Source organism: Oreochromis aureus, linkage group 14 (assembly GCF_013358895.1).
Source record: "Oreochromis aureus strain Israel breed Guangdong linkage group 14, ZZ_aureus, whole genome shotgun sequence".
Lineage (NCBI taxonomy): Eukaryota > Metazoa > Chordata > Actinopteri > Cichliformes > Cichlidae > Oreochromis > Oreochromis aureus.
Genome location: NC_052955.1, coordinates 24,143,087 through 24,159,882, shown reverse-complemented (window position 1 = coordinate 24,159,882; position 16,796 = coordinate 24,143,087). Strand labels below are relative to the sequence as shown.

The window sequence follows — 16,796 nt, the reverse complement described above, 5'->3', positions numbered from 1 at the left end:
GACTGCTCTAGAGGACAAACAAGAGAATATAAGACCGTACCTCTTATAGTCCTTGCGGTTTTGCTTAGTATGGAAAGGTCCAAAGCAATCCATCCCGCAATAGGAAAATGGTGGTGAGGGGTCAACACGAGCGGCCGGTAAATCAGCCATCCTTTGTGTTTCTGTTGGCTCTGCGAGCTCTCCTGCATGTAACACATTGCTTAATGTGATTAGCCACAACTTTGCTCCCACCAACAACCCAGAAGCCATTTGCTCTCAGCTCATTAAGTGTCTGTCCTCTGCCTTGATGCTGGGTTTTCTCATGGCACTGATCTAAAATCAGGTGTGTAATTATGCCATGTTTGGGTAGGATTATTGGATGCCTCAAGTCAAGCGGTAAGGAAGCCTTCCTTAACCGCCCTCCTACTCTGAGAACACCGTCTTGCACTATTGGGTCAAGTTGGAACAAAGGATGGCTCTGTGGTAATTTACCATGGCTCAGTGTTTGTATTTCCTCCTTGAAAGCATCTTCTTGTGCTAATTTTATAAGCACATGACTTGCTTTTCTCCTGTCTTCCACATTTATACCCTTTGTTGCATTGGCTCTTTTGGCTAGTTGCTGGATCCTAGCAACTACATTTACTACTGTATGCCATTTTGAGAACCTTTTGAGTCTCTCCAGGAAGTTCCCGTCCTCTACTACCTTTGTTTGTAGTATTTGTGTCGTTTTGACCTCTGGATCACCTACCAGAAGGTCTGGAGTTGAGTCTGGTGTGACAAACTCTCTTTCCCACAGGAAATGAGGTCCAATGAGCCAATTTGAACTGATCAGTTCCGCTACTGTGAGGCCTCTGGAAGCGTGATCCGCTGGATTTTGATTGGTGTCAACATAGTGCCACTGTGCTGGATCAGTTGCTTCTCTGATTCTTTGCACTCTATTAGCAACAAAAACGTGAAATCTGCGGGCTTCGTTGTTAATGTAGCCCAAAACCACCTGTGAATCAGTCCAGAAATACTCTTGGTCAATTTTGAGCTCCAGTTCCTCTTTTAGCATTCTGCTGACTGCTGAGGACACCACTGCTGCTGTTAATTCCAGCCTTGGTATGGTTACAACTCTCGTGGGTGCAACTCTTGCTTTGCCCATGACTAAGGAGCAATACACTCTGTCTTCACTCACCACCCGGATATATGAGCACTGACCATACCCGCGATTGCTCGCATCTGAAAAGTGGTGGAGTTCTATTCTCTGGACTTTCCCAAGGCTTTCAGGTACAAAGCATCTTGGGATTTGGAGCCTCTGCAGGTTTTTCAGATCAGTGACCCAACTCTCCCATTGTGGCTTCAATTCACCAGGCAGTGGCTCATCCCATCCAATGCTCTTTAGACACATTTCCTGTAGAATTTTCTTTCCTATTAGAAGGAAAGGAGCCAAGAAGCCTAATGGGTCAAACACAGAGGCTATAATGGACAGAATTCCCGTCGTGTTACTGGTTTCTCCTCCAGGGCAACTTTAAAGGAGAATGTGTCACTGCTTACACTCCACCTTACTCCCAACACAGTCTGAACTGGGAGTTCATGATGACTGATGTCCACATCCTGGGCTCCACTAGCTCGTTCACTATCTGGAATTGACTCCAGGACTTCTCTGTTGTTGGATATGAACTTGTGGAGCCGTAGTCTTGCCTTTGCACACACCTTCCGCACATCTCTCACTAGTTCAATGGCTGCATTCACAGTTTTACACTGATTAGCCCATCATCAACATAGAAACTACTTCTGATGAAGTTGGCTGCTGTGGGATGTTCCCTTTCATTTTGGCTCGCAAGATACTTCATTGCATAATTTGCGCAGCCTGGTGAGGATGCGGCCCCAAAAAGATGGACTTTCATGCGATATTCTTTTGGCTCTGTGTTTGTTTCACCATTTTCCCACCACAGGAATCGCAAGTAATTTCTGTCCTCTATGTTTACATGAAATCTGTGAAACATCTTCTCTACATCACAGATGATTGCAATTGGATGTTGGCGAAATCGGCAGAGTACTCCAGTCAAACTGTTGATGAGGTCAGGCCCAGTCAAGAGGTGATCATTCAGAGCTGTGCCACTGTACTTTGCAGAGCAGTCAAACACAACCCTGATTTTTTCTGGTTTTCTTGGGTGATAGACGCCTTGATGTGGAATATACCACATATTTCCTTCTTTGGGATCATCTTCAGCTCTTTCAGCATCACCTTCCTTGAACACATTGGCCATGAACCTTACATAATCATCCTTAAATTTGGGGTTTTTCTCAAACTTCCCTTTCAGGTGCTTAAGCCGCACCAGAGCCAGACGCTTATTTTCTGGCAGCTGAGGGCGTGCCTTAAAGGGAAGTGGCATCTCTAGATGCCCATCAGCATTCTGGTGTATTTTCTCATTTAAAAGATGCATGAACTGTATGTCATCTTGTGATATGCTCTTTTCTCCAGGAGCTGTGTCTTTGAAATCTGACTCAAGTACTCTGATGATGGTGGCTGGTGTCAAGGGTGGAAGTTCCTTAACAGATAAGCGATGGCACAGGCCTGTCACTTCTGCTGATGTTGCCATTTTTTGTGAACTGCCAACAATGCTCCAGCCCAGGTCTGTCTTGATTGCATATGGCTCTTCGTCACCTCCCGCGATTACCTGCCGTGGTGCCAGTGCTCTAGGACAGTCATAGCCTATTAACAGTCCGACCTTGCAATCCATTAACTCGGGCATCTCCTGTGCTATTCTGATTAGATGTTTCCATCTTTTGGCAGTTTCAGAGGTGGGAATGTGTGAACGTTCAAGTGGGATGAAGTCTCTGGTATAGGCAAGTGGCAAGTTGATAAAGCTTTTGGAGGAAAACCCTCTAACTCTGAGCCCACTAACTCTTTCGCTCTGAACAATGGAATCTCTTCCCATCATAGTGGTTAGCTTTAACTTCACTGGCTCTAAACTCATCCCCATCTCCTCACATACCCCTTGATCTACAAAAAGTGTTGCTGCTCTGTGTATCTAATAGAGCATACACTAAGGTCTCTCTCTCTGGAGTGGTGGTTGAAGAAACCCACACAGGGACTATCATGGATGTGCTCCCACCATCTCCTCTGTCCATGCAACAAGAAAGTGCAGAGATGTTTTCTTCTGCCTGCATTCTATGTGATGGTGTGTTCACTGCAGTCGTTGGACGGTCTTCGTGAAGAGCTGTTGGATGATGTTTTTTACAAACCCCACAAGTCGCCTTTGCGCTTACAGTCTTTTTGAATTGTGTCCTCTTCTGAGACAGCCAAAGCACAGGTTATTGTCGAGTATGAACTTTCTCTTGTTCTCCACGGACATTTTAACAAAGGTCTGGCATTTGTGAATAGAATGGCTTTCTCCACAGCAAATACATGTGACTGAGTTTGATGGCAAAGCATGTGCTTTTCTTTCTATATCAGCCTCATTTGAATTGTTCTCCACTCCGCTGTATCCTGTGGTTGTTCTGTCCGATGCTTTCACATTTGTGATGTATGCATTAGCCCTTGGACGCTTTATGTCTCTAGCTGACCTTTCTTCAGTGTGTTTCAAGGCATGAAATGATGTTACGGGATTGCATGCAACTTCCGCTTCTTGTGCAACAAAGTCAGCGAATTGTTTGAAGCTTGGATATTCTTCTGTTTGCCGTAACTGCACTGTGACATGACGATTCCAACAAGAAGTCACCCAGTCAGGAAGTTTTTGGAGCAATTTTTGATTCTCTTCACAGTCATTTAACACCTGCAGTTCTTTGATGTATGGCATAGCATTGCTGCAGGCTGTCAGAAAATCACTGAACTGTCTCAGTTTAAGCGACTCTCTTGAACCAATCTTTGGCCAGTTGTTCAGTTTTTCCCTAAATGCACGCTGAATTACAAAGGGGTGGCCATACCGAGCATTCAAAGCTTCCCAAGCTTGGTCATATGCTTCATCATCTTTTCTGTAAAAGCTTCCCTCCAATACAGACCGTGCTTCTCCACTGATGTATTTGCATAGGTAGAACAACCTGTCAGCTGGATTTGTGCATCGCCGTTCTATCAAAGCTTTGAAACTAGTGCTCCACTCTAAGAACTTAAGTGGGTCCCCTGAGAAGACTGGGGCTCAGGTGCAGGAAGTCTGGTGAGGACCATTGTGTCATGCAAGGCTTGCATTAACAATGACTCATTGTTAGTATTGTTTGGTTGTTCATTGTTATTATTCTTGTAGTTTTGCTCTGGTATGATTTCTTCAGGAGCTAATGGAGGACAACTGACTACCTCACTGTGTGCGCTTTTGTCTTCTCCACAGGCTTCACTTGAATCTGCTTGAGAATAAGCCTTTAGCTTTGCAGTTATTACCTGAAGATCTCGCTGATTTTCTAGTCTTTTAAGCTCTTGCCTTTGTGTAGCAATAGCCTCCTCCATCTCTATCTCGGCCTGCTTCGCGGCAAGCTGTGCAGCACACTCTGCCCTTTTGCATTGATGCTTTGCTGCTCCGATAAACAGCTTGAGCGGTAGCTACGCACAGAAGGTCGGGAGATTGTAGTCCCAAATATTGACTGAGCATATTCTCTGTCTAGCACCATGTGAAGTCTCGCATTTTCTGCCTTAGCATCAAACTCTTCTTGCCCCACTTCACTCATACGTACATTTTAAGTATTCTCATCAAGTCCGCTGTAACTGCTGTGCAGGAATCAATTTTCTTCTAGTCTCAGTAGAAGGGGCTGACTGCGATCTTATATCTTCGTATGTATTTTTCACTTGTGTCTCCAGCCCTTCGACAGTATCCATCATGTCAGCTAATTCCTGGTCAGAGCACTCTTCTTTAAGTTTGGAACGTGTAGCTTTAACTTGTTCTTTCCAGTTTTCATATAGTTTGATAAATTTACTCTCCTTCTGAGAAAACTCTTGTTGCTTAAGTTCTAGCATTTTGGGCGTTAACTTTCGCTCCCTTGAGGATTTCCTGGGCTCTAGTCTTGAAGTATTAGAGGCAGGCTTCTGCTTGATTTCTATTTTAGCATGAATATCACCTATGAGTAACTCCAATTTCTCCCTTTCAACATCATCATCAGTCTGTAATTTCAATTGTTCATTCAATCTACTCAGCTCTCCCTTAAGGGAATCAATTTGTTCTCTGCATTCTTCAATATGTGATTTTTCTGTGTTTACTGACATTGTACATGTTTCACCAAACCTGCTGCATAAACAAGTTGTTGCTATATGTACATGCGATCCTGGCAAACATATAATTCTCAATACAATCTGATTCTTGCAACAGTTTGCTTAACTACACCCCTTGTTAGTCTTCTTTTAAGTTGAACTCTTAAACATTATTAGAACACTTTAAACAACACCACTTGTAAAATAAAAGGGAACAGTTTGGCTATAATGACAGGTTGGTTACCTTTAACTCAAAACATTTCTCATACAAAATAAATTATTATTTTAATAGACCTCTCCAAACTTTACTAACAGTTGTGCATATATCACAGCCCAACCTGACGCTGACTGCAGAGCCGTTATCTTTTCCTTGAAGGCCGCCAGGGATTATACAGTTTTGTGTGTGCAGCGGCAGAGAGTTGCAGAGCTGTAGTTTATGATGGTCAATGTCGCCCTCTATTGGTGAAGTCGTGGTCGTTGCCGTCCAAAGCGCCAATAATGGTGTTTCCTCTTTTAAGTTTGCAAGCCTCTTTTCCACTGTGTTCTCGAACCACACACACTGCGCCGTCAAGAACGTTTCTTCTTTTCTTATTCTGGAACATACATTGCTTCTAACGTCGAACTTCCAGCCACGTTGGCGGTACGTTTTCACTGTAACTACAGGGGTCCAACAAAGAATGGCCACGCATCATACTGATGTCTTCGGAAATTTATTTCTCTCTCTCTCTCTCACTCTTATTGTCTTCAGACACCGTGAAAACTGAAGAAACACAAAGTTTACAACATAACTGTTTGAGCTTATCAGTCTCTCATATCATTGTCCATAAACAGTCTTGTGCAAGCAGAACAGAAAAAATGCACAATAATGTATATCACAAAAATGTCCTCTCATTACAAGTGTAGAACACGTATGCAACATTATACAAACATTATACATGAAACCATACCGTGTGCGCCTCTTGGACCACATGCAGAATGACATTAACGTTGCGACTGTAGATGCATCTGTAGCTCTGTATCCATGCTAGCTTCACCATGCCATGGTTGCGCTCTCAACCAAACTCTGGTCATGTGACCATTACAAACTCTACCTCATACAAACTTTACAAACTTTACAGCACTTTACAAACCCATATTTTGTCACATATTTTAGACATGTTTTTTAATCAATTTTACACTTTTATCAACTTAATTTGTAATTATTAAGCATCTCTCTATCACAGAAACATATGAAATAAACAACTTTATTTTAACTGTCTCAGGGACAGTTACAGTTACTATGTTACAAATATAAGCCATGAAAAAAATCAGATCTTTCTGATTCAACTTGCAGTGAAATGTGTTAAATAAACTGGCTTAATTGTCCCTTTTTAGACTCAGGAGGGTCAGGTGATGTGCTGCTGGCGGGAGAGCTGAAAAATGTACTATCAAACATATCCTCTCCCCTCGCTGTGCTGACCTCCGAGTGTTGGACCCGTCCACTCTCAACAAAGTCGCTGGTGAGAAACAGGACTGTGGTGGATACTGTTGTAGAAAGAACAGATGATTGCAGTGCTCGTGGATTTAGTGCTCTTTTGCACATCTTGCAGAGTTCCTTGTATAGGAATTGCAAGCAGCTCGCATTATCAAGTACAAAGAGTCACATCCTGACGAGCGGGCGACAGAAGCGGACTCTGAAAAAGAGCAGCGAGTTGAAGATCTGAGCCGTGACTTTTGTGAGGAAAACGAAGGCGATGACGGTTCAGGTGAAAACGGGAGGAAGGCAGAGATGCAAGCAGAATGGATTTTACTTCTGCGTGCTCTCAACATGGACGCCGCCTCTCGGTTTGAGGACGTTTTGAACGAGGTAAGCTTGAAATAACAGAGATTGAGCCATGAATAAATTGCGAATACAGACTGAGAAGCATTGAAAGAGGAGTTTACAAACATTTGCTTTAATGCAGGTGAATGAGAGGCTTTCTCGCCTACCAAGTGGAGACATGACCAAACCTCTTCTCAACACCGGCCTCAGCTCAGAGCAGTGGGTAAGCTGCCAGGCCTGTTTTCAGCTCACAAGACTTTAGACGTGACTCTAATGTGGCATTTACATCTTTGCCTCTTCCTGTTTCTCAGCTTCAAGTGAAAAAAATGAATGAAATTCTGTCCGAGGACTATCGGCGTCGGTGACAAATGATGGTCACGCGCTTTCAGGTTACGCTTGAATCATTTGCATGGGGAGAAAAACAAAAGGTAGGAATGTTAAATAACTCCGTTTATAAACTCCTACCGAAGGGGATCATTTGCCTGTTAGCTGGGTTATTTTACTCTGAGCCTTGGTTCATCTCTTCAGTCTATTCCCTTTTAATGAGAAAATCTTAGTTCAGCAGTGGTAGTGCATGAGGAAGCTTCGGACTGCCCATCTACCTGCAGAGGGCGTCTCCTGTCAGATGTGGGCACTCAGGGCTCGCAAAATTTCAAAATCTCTGGTAGCCCTTCAGGCAGGCACTCTTCAGTTTTTGGTAGCCCAAAATAAATTTAAGTAGCCCGAATAAAAAAGAGAGCAATTTTTTAATGTTTTGTTTCCTTTACAATATTATACATTAAAGTATAATATTGTAACGGAAACAAAAATTTATCAGAAAATTGTTAAAATACAAATCACAACAACTGTATAAAAATTACAATCATCAACTCAAATACTTGTTTCTAATTGAACAGAAATTTCTATGAACTTGTAAGAACTGTGTAGAACATGAATCAGTCTGTGTCAGATCCTGAATCTGAAATTTCCACTGAAGTCACGGGTAAGGGGTAAGTGGAACCAAGATCTAGGCCATTTCCTTTTTGAAGTTTGCAAAGACTGCTAAATTTTGACAATGGTAGTTAACTCTTTGCAACATAGTACGCTTTTGAAAGATTTTTCAGGACTTCTTCTTGTGCTTGGTTTATTTTTAGTATGTTTTTTGCAATTGCTGTTTGTTCTGGGAAAGATAGCTCGTCATATTCCAGCCACATAAATTCTTTTGTCCATGAAACCAAAAAAGCTGAGCTTTCTTTTTGCCTCAGTCTGATTTGTCATAACTTTTCCGTTTTGTGGTAGGTTTTTCATTGGCTGCCCCTTCTTCACCCTGACCTGTCTTATTTGGCTCAGCAGAACTAAAATACCTGCATAAATCCTGCTGCTTTTACACACGTACTTACATAACGGTCAGCGATTCTCTGCGCAATCAACCTCTCACATGTTTAAGCTTGCTGCGGGAGATTTCACTTGTCACGTTTGAATAGTAAGCTAATGAGTGATAATAGGGCTGGGCTATATCATACCGTTCACGGTAATACCGGTGTAATTTTGGGCAACGATAGGAAAATGAAATATCGCGATAGAATATGGGTAAAACGCGCATGGGCAGTGCCTATGTTTACATACGCACATGGCTGCGACGCAGAATGAGAAGAGCGAAAGTGGATCGTTAAATGAAACGGATGAACCAGAATTGGTTTGTAAAAGTGCTGTAACTTCAGTGGTGTGGAACTGGTTTAGCTTTCGTCCGTCAGATACACAACAAAGCACTATTTTTGGTAGCACATGCTAGCGGGCCATCGTTATTACCGTGTTGTTTGGAAAATACGGCACACTTAAAATCAATCCTTTGATTTTTCTGAAAATCAACAGTGTCCCTTATAATCCCGTGTGCCTTATGTATGAATTCTGGTTGTGTTTACTGACCTTGAAACGATTTTATGTGGTACACGGCACTCGAAAATCTGTCAAATGTTTTAGTACAACTTTGCTAAGCTATGAAGCCACACCGCTTGATGGATTGTCGGAGCATTACGGCTATCGTAGGCAGAAGCCTCGCGGAGTGATACGTACTGTGCTTCAACATAATATTACCGTATTGTGTGTGTATAACCTCTTTTTAAGTTTTGTGGATATTATACATGGTTTTGCTGAGGATATGTCAGCCAATTTCCACTGGAAATGCCTTTTGGTTAAACTGTCAGCAAGGAATTTGCACTGTTACATTTTTATATAACTTTAATGCACATAAAAAACAGCTGCTTGTTTAAGTGAAAATACATTGATGGTGTTTTTTGCACTAATAAAGTTGTGGAGTTGTAAAGTATTTTGTCTAGTGTCAATTATATCGTCAGTTATATCGTTATCGCAAATTTTCAAATGTATATCGTGATAAATATTTTTGGTCATATCGCCCTGCTCTAAGTGATAAGATGATGCCAGAGGAATTGGTGCGCAATTAATCGTCACTCACCAATCAGTGCTGCCGCTCTCTACACACCGTTCGCGCGATCGCAAAGTGAAAGCAAAAAACAAGCACAAATTCAAACGCGATTTCAATATGTCACATATTGAGAGAGGCTCATCAATGCCAATGACATAATTACTCAGCTACATTTGCGAAAGAAAATGCAAAAGCACTGACACATATTTTTCCTTCCTATGATAGCCCGACGGGCAGGGCTGAGATAGATTTTGGTAGCCCGACTGGAAAAATCGCTGGCCCCGGGACGTCGGGCTAGTGATTTTGCGAGCCCTGGCACTATAAAACTTGCGCTCTTGTGGCTCTTGCCTGTGCTATTGTCAGTCTGTCAGCCAGCTGCAGACAAGAGTGAAGTTCTAACATGCAAAGAGCTGAAGTGAAACAGAATGTTAAAAACAATGAAAAGTGTGCACTGTAGCCCCTTCCTCAGCTTTTCACAATGTATTTTTTCCACTTCTGGTGAACTCTGCTGTACCTTATTCCGGCCCACTTTTCAACCAATCAGCATTTAACTGATGCACAGTGTCGTCCACATGGGGCACTGCACAGTTGAGATTTTGTTCGATTGCAATGGTGATTTAAAATCCTGTCTCCAGAGGCAAATACTGACACAACCTTGGTAGCATAAATTAAGCATAAGGCAGATTTCTTTTACTTGGGTGCCCCTCGCAAACAGAAGCTTTGAACAGCAGGTGGAGTTTTTACATCGGAAGTCAGATTTTGGAACTGCGAGTGATTTCGTACCCAAGTAAACCCCATGGCAGGCTTCCAGGCAGTGTGTGGAGTGTAACGTAATGATTATTCATTTATTTACTGTGCTTAAAAATGGCACCTCAGCACAGAGAGCCTGGTCAGTACCACGTGTATGGTTTATTTAGCAGTCACAAATACAGAACAGTGGTTGTACAGATTACAAGTTCTCACCGCTGCCACCTCGGATTACAAAGGTAGGGTTGGTGTGATGTCTCTGACTTTTTACGTGGGAAGTCCGACTTGATTAAGGGTTTTAGCTGAAAATTCCAGCTGCAAACTTGAAATTTCCAACTTCTCACTGAAAATGGAATACAGCACGAATCCACGAGATGACCATTTTAAGGGTGTCTTTAGCGTCTGATATCAGTTGAATGCAAGAGTAGTAAAGAAGTGTTTGAAACTGAGCGTTTAGTGTAGTCTGAAGCCTAAATGTTTAGTTTACAGGGATTACTTGTTCATATGCTTACCTCATTTGAAACTTTGACTGTTTAAATATGAGAATTAATACAACAGAAAATATGGCACGGAAAAGGTCCACTTAATGTGACTGAGAATGAAGAAAACCAGGTTAGAGTAACATTTGTGAAGACACTTAGCGGCACTCTGAAGTTTATTTAATGGACAAAATGAGTTGCGGTTCTTCATTTGCATCTGCATCAAATATCTCCAAAATGCATGAGAACCCTGCCTTCTCTAACACCTGTAACAAGTAGAGTGTATGTAATAAAGGAGATAAGAAGCACATCTGAAGCCTCAATCTGAGATTTTGACTGTCATCATCTTATTTTCATCTTCAAACTGAAGGAGGGTGGATGTGCGTTCATGCAGGAGTGATTGCGAGTTAGGCATTCCCTGATTCATCATCTTTTTCTTTTTTTAAATCCTACTTGGTGCCGTAATTGATAAAATCAACGCCATGCTGCAGTAAATAGGACTTAAAACTGCTGCCTGAGATGATAAATTCATTAGGAAGGCTCATAAATTTAGTGAGAACCCATTTGTCTAATGTCGTCTTAAAAACAGAGGATTTCCCATTAGGAGAAAAAAAAATGTAGTTTTACTTCCCTCTTTAGACCTATAGGCTATCTGTGTATAATTTATAGTTATAAGTCATGCACATACCAGATTGTGTACATTTCTATAAAAGCAATGAAGTACTGGTACATGACCAGATATTTTGGAAAAAGAGCAGAAAATGGAAAAAATGTTGGCTTTCCACATTTATCAGTAGGTTGGTTTAAGAATAAACCTCTGAAACACACATCTGTTGGTATTTTGTGCAATTTACATAAAGCATTGTTTAAGGATTATTGCATGAATATTTTATGCTCACTTCACATTTTGGAGACAAGAGTTCCCCTTGCCTTTTTTAGGTGATTTCCTAAGATAGCAAACATGTTTATGTGGAATGAAAAAGCCTGACTTACATCTTAAAAAACTAAAAGGACCAGTTGGTGAAGGGTGACTTTGAACATCTAAGAATGTTGTTTTATTGTTACACATTAACCAAGACTCACTTCCCCCTGAGAGAGCTCCTTGGTATAGCATTGAGTCTTCTCTCTAAGTCTAAATTGCCTAAAGAAGGAAAAGATCATCCAAATATTAATTATCTTAAATATATTTGGAATAAACTGGTTTCAGTCTTTAATTTTGATCTTGCCAAACCCAAAGTTGTGCTAAGGTAAAGCTCATTTTGACCAGAAGTTCTAGTAGTCCACAGTGATGTATTGAAATAATTTCAAGATCTTGTACACCAGTTTAATAAACAACAGTTTCAATTGTTTTATCTGAAACTCCACCCTCAACCATCTGAATTCTGCAGATAGTTATGGATTAGATTAAGTACCTGTGAACTTTAGGAAATGTTATTTTAACATCATCTCTGTTGATTCAGAGCCTGGACAAAAAGGCCTCTTGAGTTTTCAAAAAAAAAAAAAACATGAGAAAGTGGTTAAAGTCTGAAATTGGATGAGAAAGGACTTCTAGGAATACTGAAGGAACGGCTGATGCAAAGAACATCTTGATCAATTTAAGTAACAATATAGCTACTTTCAAGGACTGAAAGCAGAAAGGAGAAATTGAAGCTGCGGTTTGGGAACGGCCTCAGAGGGGACTGGCAGCAGATCCCAGGCCAGGCAGATCTAATGAGAAGTGACTGAATTGGGGAAAAAAGGAGAGAAGAACAGCTTGTGGCGCAGGAGGCATATACCAGTGCATGAGGTGTGGTCCTGCACCTGAAATTCAGATAAATTATCTCCAGTTATTGGACACCATACAAGTTTTGAGAATAGGGGTGAAAGATGCAAATATATACTTTGCTAAAGAGCTTCTGATTTCTTTCCACTGTTCTGCAGTGATGGACACAACATGTGGGGCAGAGTTGAAGTTCCGATTTTAATTGGGAGTAACCAGAATTGACAAGATCAGATGTGATTGTTTCAGAGGGACAGCTTGTGTTCAGCAGCTGGAGACAAAGTTAGAGAGGCAAGGCTGAAAAGGTTTGGACATGTGCAGAGGAGGGATAGTGTATGTTAAAGATAGAGGTGCCAGGCAGGAGGAGACATGAAGATTCATGGATGATATCTGATTTAGAGAAACTAAATCACATGCAAACAATAATTAACTTATTTTATGACACACATGCGTTTAAATGTGTTATTTTCTTCTTAAACATTCTTGGAAACATATTTACTTACCACCCAACTTAACTAGAAAAAAAAAATCTTATTGACTCAAAAAGTAAAGGCAGAGTATTTGCATCCACAGACCTTTTTTACTTATACACACCAAGTGATTTATTTTACTGTCAAATATAAGGGCTCATATCCAAGCCAAGGTCAGCAGAAATTACTTATTCTTTTGCGAAACGATTATTCTATTGCTAAAGTATTACAGTCAGTACACAGTCATATTTTTGTCATCTCGTTGCCATTACTGGTGCTCTTGGTGTCCACATTAGTGACACTGTTCTTGGTGGTCGGGTCCTCGCCGATAAAGTGGAGGATGTTACGCAGGGAGCGGTTCATGCTGTCTTTGAAGCTTTGACCCAGACACACATAGAGCATAGGGTTTAGGCAGCTGTTGAAGTAAGCCAGGCAGAGCGCTATAACGTGTGCCAGGTGAAGTTTGGGGCTCGCAGAGGAAACCCGAGGGGTGGTCAGCATGAGGAAATCCACAATGTGCAGAGGTAGCCAACACAAGAAGAAGCTCAGCACCACAGAGATGATGACCCTCAGTGTTTTCTTGGATCCAGTCCGACTACGTGTCATTCTCCTCTGTGTCTTGCTGAAAACCACCAAGTGACAAACTAGAATAGCCAGGAAAGTAATAATGAATCCAATCAGGAAGCGAAAAACAGAGACAGGCCAGGCACCGTCTACAGTGTACTCCATCCTACACTCTCTCTTCTCGTCACCTGCCTCAATCTGCTTGGCGTACACAAACTGTGGGATACTGCCTATCAAGGCCAGGACCCACACAGCAACACATCCATAAGCACCCTGTTTGGGTCGCCTGTGGTTCTGACACCAGATGGGTCTGATGACCAGGAACAAACGATCCACGCTGATCACAACCAGCTGCAGGACGCTGCAGTACAGTAGTAAAACAGGCCTCTGATGAGCATGCAGGCCAGCGGACCGAAGTGCCACCACCAGAGCATTTCCAGGCACACCCAGGAGGGCCACAAGGCTGTACATGGCCAGAGCCGCTATCTGGATCGGCTTAATCTCAGGAGTCACAGACTCAGGAAATGTGTAATAACCGTCAGGATATGTGTTATTATAATCACCGTAATCCATGATTCCTTACAAGTGCAAAATACAGGATATAGGTTAGTGTCTTAAAACAGATTATTTTATTTTTTTTTATCTAAAACATTTTCATATTTTTTCATCAAAATTTAAAATGTGACTTTAGTATTAACTCACCGATTGTTTAGCCCCTGCTTGTGTTGCTCTGTCACTGCTAAGAGGAAGTTGTAGAGTGTTAGAGCTGGTCTGCTTCATAATCTCACCCCACCCCACGCAGACACAATTGCACAAGATTCCTGCACGAGCATGTGTGGAAGAATGGCTGTTAACTGCAGATCACTGTCTGACATGCAGAGCAGAAGATTAGGATTCTAAGGTTCACCAGGTTAAGGAGCTCCATGCTGCTCTGACACTCTTAAAAAATGTTACTAGAAAGCTGCAGAGGCTGCATTTCATATCAGCTCCACAGCAGTTGATTTCATTGACTGGGTTATTCTACAAAGGAAGAGGAACTTTTAGTGAAATCAGCTGGGTAGTCTTACATTGAAATGCTAACCCACGACCTCTGCAACGTTTTAAGAACGCATTTGCCCGTTCTATTTGATGGGTGGTTTTCCTTCTAATCACATCATCTTGTATACTTGGTTGTCCTAAGGTTTTATTCCCTTTTGATCTTTATTACAAGGTTTGGTTTACAGTAGCTGCTAACTGCAATTTAACACTTAATTATAGAATTATTCAAAGAAAAGGTTGCACATTTGCCCCATAGCTGATTAACTTGGCTGTTTACACAAAATCTGAATTTGTTACAAAGAACTTGTTAAAGGACTGACTTTTAGACAAGAACTAGAGAATTGCAAGTTTTCTCGGTTCATTGCAAAAAAAAAAAAAAAAACAACAACAAAAAAAAAACAGATCAGAAGATTCCAAGTACAAAATATTTTAACTTTTCTAAATTGAAACAACTTTACTTGATATAATGACGTGGACATAACTGCAACAAATTTGCAAATATATTTACTTTTTTACTAATTGTGTATCAATTGATACGCCCTTGTTGTAAAAGCTCAAAAATAAAAGGAAATGTCTACACAACAGATATCCAACAACTATCCAAATATTTGCATATCCAACATTTCCAAATAATTCAGGCTAAACCAATTAGTTAGGTGTTTTAGAAATTAAAGCTGCCCAATTTGCTGCAAGTACTGGGCATGCAGATATGCAATTAGTTACAAATGTAAATGTTCATACTGAAATCTACAATAGACTGGCAAACTAAATTTAAATTGCTTAGTTACCAACCCATGTTTATAACAGAGCCACCGTGCGGATGTCCAACGCCATCCCAGTCTGGACCGTCAAAGGTGACATTACCGGGGACTGTTCTAACAGTCCTGTTTATTACATTCCCTGGTCAGATTACCAAATCTCTGCACACTAGAATAAACATACTCAATATGGTCAAGATTTTACTGAGTGTTGTTTCAAAATATTATAGATTCAAACCTCCATCCTTATGTGGTTTGCCAAATTATGTTTAACCAGAACTACACCCTGTCTCTAAGTTTTGGAGAAATTTTATGTTTGGTGTCAAATTTGAAGAATTTGACCATAAGTAAAATTTATGATGTTATCACCCCCATCGGGGCTTACCTTTCCCACTTGTGGTGATATTCCTCCCTCGAATATTCGCAATTACCCTCCTTTGGTGGCGAAAAACTGTTGGTGTGGTCAAGCGGGCGCTATAGGAAACAAAAGCTCAGGACAGAACAGTTATCAGTCATGTGCTTCATACAAAATTTGCATATGTTTGATTTCATATTGATCCTCTGAGTGTAATGGTACATTTTAACTTGAATTTATCAGAACTAAACACAATATGTTTTCTTTCTTTATGTTCTTTTGCAGTACCACAAACTGCACGCCAGTCTCACAACACATTCCTCTCTGCTTCTCAATAATTCTCCACTCTCCCTGCATTTCGCCTTTCTCCACGTCAGATTTAAAACCCAACATATTTCACATCACTACTCACCTCTTACCGTTTTTCTTTTTACACCACAGAGTATTACACCCAATTACGCCTGTCTGTCTCTATGTGGCTCCAAATTGCCCTCTTTACTCTCTTATTTCAATTATACACACTCGTCAGGGGACAGGCACAAAGCAATCAACACTTTCAACCACTGAAACGAGGAATTCAACCTTTTGACTAATCTAGAACTCAACCTTTGATCCCAAAATGTGTCTTGTTCTAGTCCAGAATAAATGTAAACCCGTGATTACACGGCAGTTTCAGTGTTATTCTGTAGCTAATGCGGGAGTCTTCAGTTCCCAAGTCGCCACCTCGGCTAACTAGACGCCGCTGGACCGGCCTGTGCGTCCACAGACAGGGGGGTTGCCACACCATGAACAAAATCAATTTCCACAGGCCCACTAGGCGTCAACCTTTGATCATAAAATATTTTCTTTGCACTAGTGTCCTCCAATCCACACATTAACCGTCACTGTCACCATGTTCATATTTCACTGAAAAACACACAGAGAGCGCGTCTCACGCGCAGAAACACACACAGAAACCTCTGAGCTCACCTTTGAAGTGCAAGCGCACCACAAGCCAGACTCTATTTCACCTCTATTTCATATGCTGAACTTTGGCCGCGTCTTAGAAATTTTCCCCGTTTCTTGCAACAGAAGCCAGTCATAGACAAAGTTAAATGTGGAAGGTAATGTGGGCTGCAACTCTAGTCTCAACGTAGAATGTTTTTAGTATCTTGCTAGAGCCAGTTCCTATGACACACTGGAATTCAGCCTCAACTTATGTTAGTATCTCACGCCGAAAACCAGACACTGACAATTTAAAGTGAAAATACGTGTAACTCAATGAAC

At 41.4% G+C, this 16,796-nt stretch overlaps 2 pseudogenes; one reads left to right on the top strand and one right to left on the bottom strand.

Moving 5' to 3' along the window:
• Nucleotides 1–6,498: 6,498 nt before the first annotated feature.
• Nucleotides 6,499–9,759, top strand: LOC120443530 (annotated as a pseudogene).
• A 2,768-nt stretch (nucleotides 9,760–12,527) lies between these two features.
• On the bottom strand, nucleotides 12,528–16,385 carry LOC120443617 (annotated as a pseudogene).
• Nucleotides 16,386–16,796: the final 411 nt, after the last annotated feature.